The sequence below is a fragment of the Fundulus heteroclitus genome, unplaced genomic scaffold, assembly GCF_011125445.2.
Source record: "Fundulus heteroclitus isolate FHET01 unplaced genomic scaffold, MU-UCD_Fhet_4.1 scaffold_43, whole genome shotgun sequence".
Taxonomy (NCBI): domain Eukaryota; kingdom Metazoa; phylum Chordata; class Actinopteri; order Cyprinodontiformes; family Fundulidae; genus Fundulus; species Fundulus heteroclitus.
The window spans coordinates 3004544-3017925 of record NW_023396846.1 but is presented as its reverse complement, the minus strand read 5'-3'; the positions used below and the strand labels follow the sequence as shown (position 1 = coordinate 3017925).

General features: G+C 41.4%; 1 protein-coding gene across 1 annotated transcript in view; it reads left to right on the top strand.

Moving 5' to 3' along the window:
- LOC118560424 overlaps positions 1 to 12789 on the top strand; it is a 48450-nt gene extending 35661 nt beyond the window's left edge. Inside the window, exons 11-14 of the mRNA XM_036131412.1 lie at positions 9556 to 9648; positions 12050 to 12216; positions 12295 to 12482; positions 12580 to 12789. The gene's annotated coding sequence lies outside the window, so the exon portion shown is untranslated. The remainder of the gene's footprint in view (positions 1 to 9555; positions 9649 to 12049; positions 12217 to 12294; positions 12483 to 12579) is intronic.
- Positions 12790 to 13382: the final 593 nt, after the last annotated feature.

Below are 13382 nucleotides of genomic sequence, written 5' to 3'. Positions count from 1 at the left end.
TTTAAGGAACTTGTAACATCAGGGGCTTCAGTTCAGACCCATTATTCCTCCTCTTCCCTCTAAAGGAGCCCTTTACACTATTTATTTATGCATTTTTCCCACTGTTTATTCCTCACATGCAGAGCACCAATGGGGGTAAAATCTGCCCACCTCACCACCTCAAACTGATATCATTAGTATAAATTATGCTGATACCAAACGTTACCAATAAAAGTGTTTTTTAGGAACCAGAGAGACGCAGAGCTTGAAAAGCTGCACCTTTACTCATCAACTCTGGGGTTGCCATGCATAAAATGTGCTATATTTCCTGTAGGATTCCCCAATAAAGACTATTAGTGGGCTAAAAGCGAAGCAGAAAGTCATTATTCCGTCCGCTCTGATAACAAAACGCTCAGAGAACAACTTCAAACTCAGCCTTCAGCTTGGTAATTACGCACCAGAGCGCCCTGAGGAGAGCAATAGAGGAGATTGTCTGGTCAGAGCAGAGACTGAGATGATGAAAGGTGATGATGGTTATAAACTGTAACAGGCTAGAAGTTCATGGAGCTGAAAAGAGGGGAACATCAGCAGCTGGATCAGCATAAAGACGCAGCGTGAAGCCCTGAGTGCTTTAAGTGTTCCTGCTGAGGGGAAAATGTCAGACCATACAGGCTTGATGAAACTCAGCCTGATTCACCAATGAGGTTATAGATCTACACTGATAAACAAACCCATAGATGAATGTGTAACAGTGGAATAACACGGTCAATAAATTAAAACTAATCTATTTTATTCAGTATTATTTAACATATGTGTATTTTTTCTGTTTTAACCCACTAACTGAACAATAACGTTTTAACACTTCTCTTTTACTTTTTAACAAATACATGTTTACTTCCATGTCTGGTCAGATAGAAATGAGACAGAGCTGACTGAAAAACTGATCTCTATTTTTTTCACTGGATTGCACATTGGCCGCATATAATACATGTCGCTGTGAAGCCACCAGCCGCCATATTGGTACTCCCTATTTTCCCCCAGTAACTAGGGAATATGTGCGCTATAGCATCGAATAACGAGGATTTTCTCATGTTCAGGAGGGCTTAAAACTTTTAAAATGTCAAATGTCATATGCTTTTATGTTATGTTCTAAAACTATAAAGTACTGAGAAAGTCATATGCTGAAATATTTTGCATGTTATTTACATACATATACATATATATATATATATATATATATATATATATATATATATATATATATATATATGAATAACATGTAAAATATTTCAGCACCTAATTTCCTAGTAGTTGATAGTGTTAGTAAATCCACTGACTGTAAAATTACATGTGAAACGTTTTCACACAGCCAGAAAACTGCTTGTTGTTGCAACCGTAGACATAATATAAGAGTAGACCCCGCATTGACTGTCGCGGCGCAGGAATTACGGCCGCCATCTTGGGGCGGTCGACCTGCTACCCTAACCTGCTGATTCAAGCTGAACACACTAATGATACCTCAGCACTGTGCGGCTTATTTTTGTTTAAATCGACGGACTATTGACGTCAGGGCTCGAGGGATAACTTTTCACAAGTAAGATTAAAAGATATTGTTTATATTATGTAATTTTTCTAATATTACATAGTGAGATACAGGTCTACACGTCCAAGTTTTTGTGACTTTTATATATATATATATATATATATATATATATATATATATATATATATATATATATATATATATATATATATATATAAAATTCGCTAATGTCAGAGTTCTGATGCCTTCACAGAGCAGCTAAAATAAGGATAGATAGATAGATAGATAGATAGATAGATAGATAGATAGATAGATAGATAGATAGATAGATAGATAGATAGATTTTTTTGTTATGGCCTGGCTGTTGGACCACAACAAATCAAAGGGAAGCCACGCATGGGAAAACTTAAAATGGGATTTATTTAACAAAAATCATAACTGGTTGGAGAGAGAGAGAGAAAGAATGAGCTGAGCTCCTCCAAGCTGGGTTTGATCATCTGGTGCTTGGGCTTGCGCTGTCAGGTGAGGAAGCTTGCTGACGTCAGTCTGGCCAGCTGCCTCCACTTCCAATCAGCACCAATTAGAAGCTCTACACAGGGACTCAGATGAAACTACATATATACACACACAGTATATATATATATATATATATATATATATATATATATATATATATAGTGAGCCCTCGCTATATCGCGGTTCACCTTTCACGGTCTCGCTGCTTCACGGACTTGCATTGATGAGCCGCTGCCGTTCATTACAGTTCTCAAAAATAATCGGTGTTGGCATGTCGGTTTATAAGAATCTTTTTGCCCCCAGAAGTAAGAAGAGCGACAACAACTACCGATAACTATGTTCTTCTCCCGAAAAAACACACCTGCATCGCTGGCTTTAGAAGAAAAAAACGCTAGAGAGCGGAGTCAGGATGCAGCGGCTCAGTCAGAAAAGCAGTGAAATACACGTGAGTCACTATTTGTCCTACTGTACTTCGTATTTTTGTCATAATAATTTTTCATTTTCTCCTGTTCTAATCTAATGACTTGGGTCTCGGTGGGGCGATGCTGATCTCCGCAAGCCTTCAGTTCGTATTGATGATTAAAATTATTATTTTACAGCACAGTAGTTATTTGTCAATAATAATAATAATAATAAAACGTTTATACAGTACTTTTATTTGTTAAACAAATGCTTGGGCCTGTAAAAAGATTTTGTTCTTTGGTTTCAATGTACTATGGAGTATTTCATTGTATAATAATTGTAAAAAAAATAAAAAATTAAGGTTACTACTTCACGGATTTCACCTATCACGGGTTCTTTTTTGGAATGTGTGTGTGTATATATATATATATATATATATATATATATATATATATATATATATATATATATATATGTGTGTGTGTGTGTACATGTACAAATGTGTTTGTTTATGTAGTAATAAAAAAACTTATAAAAATGTGTGAGTGGCTGTGTTTTGAAACATACATCCTGTCAGAATATTCTATTTATTTTAACCCCACTAAGATTATTTAAACGCACTGGACCATTTGTTATAATAGCTATAGTTTTAAAGTTTTAAGCAAAACAAAATTAGTTCAACATTTAACGAGTTATAGTTGATTAAAATTGATTCTGCACCTGGTTAACACATAGACTGAGCGGAGTTGTCGACCGCCCCAAGATGGCGCCCCTAAATCTCGTCAGCGCCTATAGGCGAGAGCGGTCGATGCGGGGTCTACTCTTTATATATGTCTATGGTTGCAACCAAATCCTATGGGGTTCTGTGAGAGTAGGGAGTAGCAAGATGGCGGCCAGTGACTTCAGTTTTTAGGGCCAATCAGCAATCCAGTGTATTATAGAGATTAGTGGACTGGACCAGGGTTCAGTAAGCTCCGCCACCAGACCCCCAAAAATTAACATATTATCTCTCTTAACTTTTGGTCCTTCCTTGTCTCCAACGTTTCCAGAGGTCCTCTAAACCCTTCTGGGTGGCTCAGAGTTCTAGCTGGGTTCAATCTCTTGTTGTCCAATTAGGTAACGATGCTCTACAAGCTCCTAGGTCCAGCTGAGTTAGCCTAGAGTCCATTAGCTAGCTTGTTAGTATCGGCTAGTTGCTATGCTAAGCTAGCGGCTAAACACAGTCTAAAAAGCTTCCAGTAGAAACTTCAGTGACTTCTACCTCGGACTAAAGCTCACTGACTCACTGTGGATCATCGTGGGGACAAACCACGGCACACATTACTGTTTATAGTCCAAAGACAAGCCAGTTTAACATGGAGATGTTGACTTATAGCCGCAGAAACGGATCTCTCGGCTTCTCTGCTGCGCTCTCTCACCCAAACCTATGATGCATTCACTGACTGCCTCAGCGTAGGAAAATACATTTTTCACATGTACCGTTATTAAAATGAACTACAACTATGCAAATAGATGTTTGGACACATTATAAACACATTTTAGAGATGGACACTTTTAATAAAGCAAGAATAAATTATTTAACCATGTTTAAACTATTTCTTGTTTATTAGTGTTTACTTCATAGACTTTTTACAACATCTCTTATTTAACTAGGCCAGAGGTTTTCTAATGGGGTACCGCGCGCGAGCTATTTTTAGAAACACAACGTCACGACGACGTCACATCACGTGTTACGCAGTAGGGCAAACTCCGGAAAGCCGCCGTTGTTTTGCTGTAAAAGAGACGTGCGTTAGCCTAGGTTTTACTCGGTAAACGACTGCTTTTTCCAAATCTAAGACCATGGTTTTTAAACATTGTTGCTATGGAACGTGCAACAGCGACTCGAGTTACGCTGATCGGCCGCATATGAAGGATGTTTTCTTCAAGACTGCCAAGGAGAAATGTGTGCGCTGGTACACCGGGGCGGTCGGCCTACACAACAGTTCAACCCGGAAAAAGTTACCAAATTCAAGTACATATGTAGCAAGCATTTTGTCGGAGGAAAGGGCACAACCGAAGAACATCCTGACCCAATTCCAGCGACATCAAGTCAAGGTAAGAGTATTTTGGTGGCCGACATGTTAATAAAGTAGCGCCTGCTACCATGATAGCATATAGGCTATCATGGTAGCAGGCGCTAACATGATAGCCTGCTACCAGGCTTACTCAAAAACATTTCAAATGAGACAAACATTAAACATATACCCATTCCTGGACGGTGATTGCAAACAACAACAAAAAAAAAAAAAAACGGCCGACGCTGCCATGATCGCCGCGCAGGAAAAAAAACCAAAGCTTACCGTTCATCAACTCGGCCAGTTTTCCAGTCTTTTTAAGCCCTCGAACCTCAAGCCATCGTTTGAGCTGAAGGTTGGTGTGTTCTTCCACAGTGCGACCAGTAATCCGTGTGCCTGGGACATCGTCTAGGTAAAGTTTAACGGCTGTAAAGTCGGTCATATCGCTGTTTCTGTTGCGCTTGTAATAGCTGGGTTATCCGTGCTTTCTCTCCTGTATGCCCTACCTAAGCGGCAAAAGGGGCGTTGCTCTTGAGACGGTGACGTCACGTGCGCGGTACAGCATTCACTGAATATGAGCCTCCCCTTGGAATAGGTAAAGATAACTAGCAAATTCATAAACGATTGTTTTCAACAGCAGACAAACTGAACTAAACAGACGTCAACAGGAGACGTCAACTGAAATAATAAAAATAAAAAAGATAACCTGAATTTAACAGACGTCAACATATTCCATATTGTGATTTACTTTTTAGGCTAATTATACACAATTTAAACCTGTTTCTATTTTTACAACCATGTTCTCAAGCATTCTCAATGCGAACAATGAGGACGTGCCTTTGATGTGCAAAGCTGTTCGATGTTGGGTTGTAGAGAAGAAAGAAACAGCAGCAAGTCATCCTGCACTTGTAGCCTTGACCAGTATTAGTTTTTGATCAGGGTGAGAGTGGAAAACCCACATTCACACAGGTAAGTGGAGGTGAAGGGCATCAGGACTCATGGCTTTGGTGGACACATGGGGAAACTCGCTCTCGACATTCAACCAGAATCGCGTAATCGTCTTTTCCACCAGTCTCTGTTTTAAGTCCACATTTGAGCTGAGCTCAACAAGAGCCTCCTCCTCTTGGATGCTCAGTTCATCGCGGACTGTGGGTGGGAAAGAGAAGGGGTTTCTGACCCACTGGTTTCCCAGTGGCTCCTCTCCAAAATACTCTCAGAACTGATCATGCAGCCCGTTCAGATGCTGATGACCAGTTTCACAGAGTTGAGCAGCAGCGCTGTCTTATATTTCTTAGCGCCTCTCCTGTGACTCTTTGGCGCCCCCCAGGAGAGGCGCGCCTCACCTATTGAAAACCACTGATCTAGGCTACATAGTCCTGATCCAAGCTGTATGAGTTCTGAATGGATGGATCTGAGGCTTCAAAGCAGCTTTTAAAGCCAACATATCATCAGAACCCAGTTCTGCATTGTTGGGTCTCACCTCAGACGGTCAGAGGGACCAACAAAGTTCTACCTCTTCAATCTGCTGCTCACTGCAGCCTTGAAATGCAGATCAACTGATTGGTTGAAGGCAGAACCTCCATCCTACAACTGGTGGTGCTGAAAGTTTGGGCCAGGTACCAAATGGAGAGAAAACCAACCTGACCAGACTTTAAATGAATGTGTTCTATAGGCGTTGGGAAGCTGCAGTAATGTTACTGATGCAATAAAACTAAAGGTAGTAATTAGTAATTGGATCATTGTTGGATGGATGGATATTCCATGTGCATTAAAGTCACCACATATTACTCATTATCTCCACCTTTATTCTGCATTAACTGATTCAGATCTAACTTTATACAAGGATTATAATAGTTAAATATAGTTAATTTAACCTTATTTATTATTCTCTCTATTACTACATATTCTAGATCAGTTCCTCTACTTATTTCTCTGCATGTTAGATGATCTTTTCTAAATGTTGAACATCCTCCTCCTGTTTCTTCCTGTCACTGAAACATCGTCACTTATTCAGAAAACTAGTTACAGTTTTCTTTTTGCATCTTTCTAATGTTATTCGGACATTTTTCTTTGGAGCTCAGAGTCCTGCAGGCTGGAAGTCCTCTTACCATCACCATCATTTCCACCTCAGTGTCTGTTCTAACTTCAGGTTTCTTAGTTAATTTTTACACTGCCAGAATCTGGATCCTCTACCCCACTTGTAATGATGATTTCTAAAATTAATGTCCAGCTCACTATGGTGGTGATCTCAGGGTGGGCTCTGGTTATATGCCTGGATGACCCCAGATCCAATGACCAGGCCAAGTTATGCTTTCTGCTTTCCTTAATAAGCAGATTTAGGTCTCTCTATGTGTGTGGTTCTACAAACTATAATAAACTAATAAAAACACAAATTATGATGTAATCACAACCTCATATTAGTAGATCACACAAGTCATTACAGCCACATGCTGTTTAGTAAACCTAACAGGCCTTTATTTGGAGCCCAAACTAGATCTGGGAACAAATAAAAACTGTTTTATCTTCTTTCAGTCTTGTGCTTCAATCACTGATAATGTGATCAAGCAAACAAGGAAACTAAACATGATCAGAATCACCAACTGAAGGAAAAAAGCCCACATAGACTGCTTCTAAAACTCAGCTTGTAAAGATCCTCACTGCTTCCAGAAACACCAATTTTACATCTCTTCTAACATGACTCAAAACGCCACCTGGTGGTGAGCCTGGAAACTGCACCACAGTCCTGCCTTCAGAGCATCATTCATCTATAGCAGCTATTTTAATTTACAGATCCTTCAGATTATTATTAGTGATATTTGTATTTTAAAGTCTTTCTGCTCCAGTCTAGCACAATGTCAGCCCACAGCTTTCCACGATTTCTGGGGGGACAGACAATTGTGGAAAATTGTATTGATGTATCTAACTCTGATCAAATTTGGTCTGGATGCACCTGCATAACTTTCCTGTGATAAAGAAGCTCACATGCTCATCTAATTCTGAGCTTTCACACCAGCAACAATAACTTCTTTGAATATTTTTGCTTGCTGTTCATATCCATATTCATACAGTTTAAGCCTGGAAAAAGGTTTTAAACTTCCAGGTCATTCCAGTCTTACACTTTGCTTGTAATTGTGTAGGAGCTTAATACCCTTGAAAGAGGCTGTTTAGCAACTGTTTAGTAACTCTTTCACATTTAACTGTTTTATTTTTGGTTCATGGTGAGTCATATTGATTTTTATTAGATTTTTATGATTTGTTCCTTTCAGATCAGTTTTTGATCTATTCAGTTTTGGCCGTGGGAAAGACACCGTCTCAATAGGGTAATGGGTGGGTAACAGCACAGAAGCTGCAGAGAGGAGTGTTAAACTACGGCTCTGCTTCCTGGTCTGGACCCTGGGTTGTCAGCATTTAGGAGACATTAGGGGATAGAGACATTCAAACTCTTCTCGCCTTTGAATTAAATAACTTACAAAGACAAAGATGCATCTTTCCTTTTCTCTTGATTAAAAATAATTGGTGTGCTTACTTAATTGAAAATTATTAATATTCACTATAAGAGCATCATGCTGAGCCTGCCAGGATTTGCATTATCATCTTGAATCTTCCCACTGTGGGACTGTTAAACTATTCCTAATTAACCTTTAGACTTATTTAAATAAACTATGCAATTATTCTGACTGCAAGTGATAAGAGGGGTAGGAGAGGGATGGGTTGGATTTGGGATTTTGATTTATGATCCGGGGTCATGAATCAGTCCAAACTTTGCCAAAAAGTTCCTCTATAACTTTATTCCTCCATACCTGAGAGCTTCCAGTCTCCAGCGTGGATCCTTCAGTCCAGCCGACAGCAGCTTCACTCCTGAGTCTCCTGGATGATTGTAGCTCAGGTCCAACTCTTTAAGATGGGAGGGGTTGGAGCTCAGAGCTGATTTCAGAGAAACACAGCCTTCCTCTGAGACCAGACAGCCTGACAAGCTGCAGACACACAATTCAACACATGTGAACATGAGAATGTAGTTCTCAAGAAGCTGCTGATTAGCTGGTTTTAATTAAAATAAACTAGAAATCAAACTGTATTTAGTTCTGTAGGTAATAAAAAGTAACATCTGACACATTTAAACAGATGAATCCCAACTAGAGCTTCACTGGGTTGGAAACTGCAAACTGACTCAAACTCTGCAGAAGATTCTGGCTTTAAGCAAACTTTAAACTAGACCTAAAATACCAACGATAAACTGGTGGTCCCAGTAGAACCACTGTTCTGGTGTTTAAATCGCTTTAATATCATTGATGGAGTCAAGAATTGAAGCTGAGATAAAGAATAAAGCAGTGGTTTGGATCAGTGGCATTCGCAGCATATGGTGAACACATATTTCACACTTGCAGACAGGGGCGGTTCTAGACCAAATTTACCAGGGGGGCCAAGGTGGGGCCAGTGTTTTTTCACAGGGGCACAGAAAAAAAAATAAAAAAAAATAAAAAGGCAATATTTAACTGTGTAATAATATTAAGTGAGCCACTTGTGGCTCTGGAACTGCAGGTTCCAGACCCCTGATCTAGCAGTTGAAAACTTTGCCCCCTGCTCAATACGGCTAAAGCTAAACGTGAAACATCTTAAGTTTTAAATTCTTTTTAGAGTAAAGCTGTATAGGTAAAAAATAATATTGGTCAAAGTGACCAATCAGTTATGGTTTCTTTGCCATTGCAAATAATCATGAGAAGTTTTTTTTAACATCATCCTTTTAGTACAGGGGCCAAGGCCACTTCTACAGGGGCATGGGCCCCTGTTGGCACCTGTCTAGAACTGCCCCTGCTTGCAGAATCAGCAGAATGTCTTTGAGACATCTCCCATCTGAGGTCAGATCCAGTCTTTCAGTGCGCTCTTTCTTCTACTCTTTATTAAACTTTTCCCCATATTTTCCCACGTACTGCATCTCATTCTCTTGCTGTCTCATCACTAGTTTCCCTGTCACTCTGGGCTCTGGCCTGCGTTTGTTTGTGATGTGCCGAGTCAACTCTGGTGGGTGTGATGACTGATCACTGCTGTTTATGTTCCTCCCAGCACTCCCATGATCTTTTCCATGATGCCAGCCACACCAGGAGCACGTGGCAAGGCATATGGACGATTACAGACTACAACACACCCTCCCCCCAGGTGGGTGAAGTTGATGCTGACTTCCTCAATGGACTATATAACTTCTTTGGGAGGTTTGAGGCACTAAACAGCACTCCAGCAGTGAAAGCTGTTCCCCATCAGGAAGAGGAGCTACTCTGCCTTGACACAGCCGACGAGTAGAGTCTAAGGAGAGTCAACCTGCAGAAGACCCCAACAACATATCAGGGTGGGTGTTCAGAGAGTGTGAAGGTCAGCTGGCTGGTGTCCGGCCTGTTGCTCTGACTCCCATCATGATGAAGTGCTTTGAAAGGCTGGTGAAAGATCACATCGTCTCCAGTCTCCCCCCAACACTCGACCCGTTCCAGTTTGCCTACCGACACAACCGCTCCACTGAGGACGCCATCTCCTCTGCTCTTCACCTGAGTCTGGCACACCTGGAGGAGAAGAACACCCACGTGCGGATGCTGTTCCTGGACTTCACTTCAGCGTTCAACACCATCATCCCACAGCATCTGGTAGGAAAACTGGAACATCTGGGCTTCAGCACAACCCTTCGCAACTGGCTGCTAGACTTGACATCAACAGACCTCAGCCAGTCCGGGTCGGTCAGAACACCTGTGATGTCATCACCCTCAGCATGGGCTCCCCTCAGGGCTGCGTCCTGAGCCCCCTGCTGTTCAAACTGATGACAGACGACTGCGTCCCCAGGTTCACCACCAATCACATCGTGAAGTTTGCTGACTACACAAGTGGGCCCGATCAGAGACGACAACGACCAGGACTACAGAGAGAAAGTGGAGCAGCTGGTGGGCTGGTGCAGAGACAACAGCTTGACCCTCGTCGACTTCAGGAAGAACCGGCCTCACCACGCTCCACTGCTCATCAACAGCTCAGCTGTGGAGGTGGTCAGCAGCACCGAATTCCTGGGGGTGCACATCATGGATAACCTCATCACTGGTGAAGAGGGCACAGAAGCGCTTGTACTTCCTGCAGAGGACAAGGATAGCCCACCTGCCCCCGCCCATCCTCACAACCTTCTACAGGAGCACCATAGAGAGCATTCTGACCAGCTGTCTCTCTGTGTGGTGTGGAGGCTGCAGCGCCTCCGGCTGGAAGAACATGAGGAGAGTGGTGAGGACAGCAGAAGGGATCATCGGGGCTCCTCTTCCCTCCAATAAGGACATTTCATTCCAGCGCTGTGTGTCCTGAGCCCGTAACATCATCAGATATCCCTCACACCCCCACCATAAACTGTTCTCCCTGCTGCCCTCTGGGAAAAGGTTCTGCAACACATTTTCCCTGCTGCTATCAGGCTGTTGAACTGTTGAACTCTAACTCGACTCTGCACCACACTTGCATCATTATTCTGCACTTCCAACTTTTTATAATCCATTTATAAATAGTACACAACACAACACACAACACGTAATGAAATTTGGATACACTCTGTACATACAAAATTACAATACAGTTTGTCTAAGTCTAATGAGATCTGGGGCTGTTTAGAAAACATCCAGGGCTTTAGACCATTTTGGTAGAATAACAGCTTTTTCTTTTCTCTCGCTTTTTCTGCTTCCAGCTCTGCTTCATCTTTCTCTGTTCTGATCTCTCCTGCTGCTCAATCAGCATTCTGGGATCTTTATGTGCTGAGACAGAATAGTCCATTTTAGTAAATGGAAAGGGGAGCAGAAGTTGATGATGCATTATGTTACATTTTTGTTACTTTTGTGATTGTAAATGTTGGAGCTATTTATTCTTGATTTCTTTATTCATTTGAACTTTTGTTAGATAATTTTTAAATGTATATTTTTTGTATTATTTACAGTATTTATTTGCAGGTTAATAATTGTTGATTTTGTTTAATTTTTTGTTTTATTATTTTTTCTTATTCATTCTTTGAGTTAGACAGGAAGTCATGTGGGTTAGTCCACTTTTCTATAAGTATAGGGGCCTGGTAAAGGACCAGCAAGGCATTTGGGTTTGGGGCCTATGGTTTTTACCAGAGCAAGAGAGCAGAGTGTGATTGACAGAGTGAGAACAAAGGAAAGTTTGAAGTCTGTAATTGTGGCTGAAAGGAAACACAAATAAACCTTTCTGAACAATCAACAAAGTTGGACATCACTTCCAACTTTGGAACGCTTCTTTTGCCTGCGTATGGAATCTGGACCCCATTGCCTCTTAGTGGTTGGAGGAACTTTTATTGAAAGTTTGGTTTGACAAACAATCGCCACTACAGTAAATATTAATTATTTTTTTCAAAACACATAATTAATGGGTACTGCTAAATGGCTGGGTAACCAGCGGGTCCCCTTACTGGTGGGGGCCCAGGTGGTTGTTTTCAGCTTCTCTGCATTGAAGTAACGAATAGTTGTCTGTAGATGAATAATATAACTGTCAGGATCTGTGTTTTTTATTTTTTTTTTTTGTTTTGTTTTGGAAGCCTGCCGCTTCCTACTTCCTCCACCAGATGCCGCCTAGGAGCAGAGCCCCTGGAGAAGCGTGTGGTGGAACCCGGGGACACACCTGTGGTGCATTTGCTGACTGAGGCTGGGGATATTTAAGAAGCGGCAAGCTGACACTTCCTTGCCTGAGTGTTTGTTTACCTTGGTAACTATCGTTCCAGAGTAAGGGCCTCTGCACATCTTCCCGAGATAATCGCCTCCTGTGTTTGTCCCTTCTCGTCAGGTCTACCTGGATTCCTCTGGAGTTTTCTCGAGAGAAAAGTTTTGTGGATCGTTTGTTTCGGATCACGACCAGCCGCCAGCTCGCTCCCCATTCAGCCTGTCTTACCTGTCCGCCCTCCAACGGTTCACTACCTCCCCACGCCGCCCTGGGTCTGCCGCTGCTTCCAAGAGGACCTCCATATGCTCCTAGTAAGCCTTTTTCCCCCTCTACATATATATAGATATATTTATATGTTCATCCACCTCCCTGGATTCATTGAGTCTAAACGCTTCCTCTCGTTGACAGTGGCTGAACTGGTTATCCCTTCCTGACTCCTGCTCCGTGCTTTCTCCCCAACCCTGTCCCCTCTGTTCAATAAACTTTATTATTGTTTGCATACGCGTCTCCTGATTGTGTTCATGCATGTGGGTTCGTAAACTGGAACCAATCATGACAATAACAGAATCAGAATGTTTATTATTGTGATTGTACATCATGTTCCACACATGTACAACGAGATTAAAGCCAGCTCCAACTAGTGCGCAAATATCAAAATGTCAGATAATAAAAATATATACAATATACAGTAGTGTTATGTACATTGCAGATATAATATATGTTGCTGTATAGATTGTTAAATATGTGTGTAAATATCTCACATTCTAGAACAGAAGTATTGTATAGTGTCAAAATTGCACCATGAATAATGTCAATAAACTTGTATTTCCATCATGTTTTAGCAGGTAATGGACAGAAATCTGGTTTCAACAGGATGGAGAACTTTGTACCTGAGAGTTTCCAGTCTGCAGTTTGGACTCTCCAGTCCAGCAGAGAGAAGCTTCACTCCTGAATCCTGCAGGTTGTTGTTCCTCAGGTCCAGTTCTCTGAGACTGGAGGACTGGGAGCTGAGAACTGAGGACAGAGCTTCACAGCTTCTCTCTGAGAGGTTACAGCCACTCAGTCTGAGGAGACATGGAGAAACATCTGCTATTAAACAATTCATCAGAAATATTGTTGATTTCTTTACAGTCACCAATGTTCTCCTTGGAAATATTGATGGATCTGTCTGATTTTACACATCTTTATGTTGCCTTTTATTGTGAACTGGT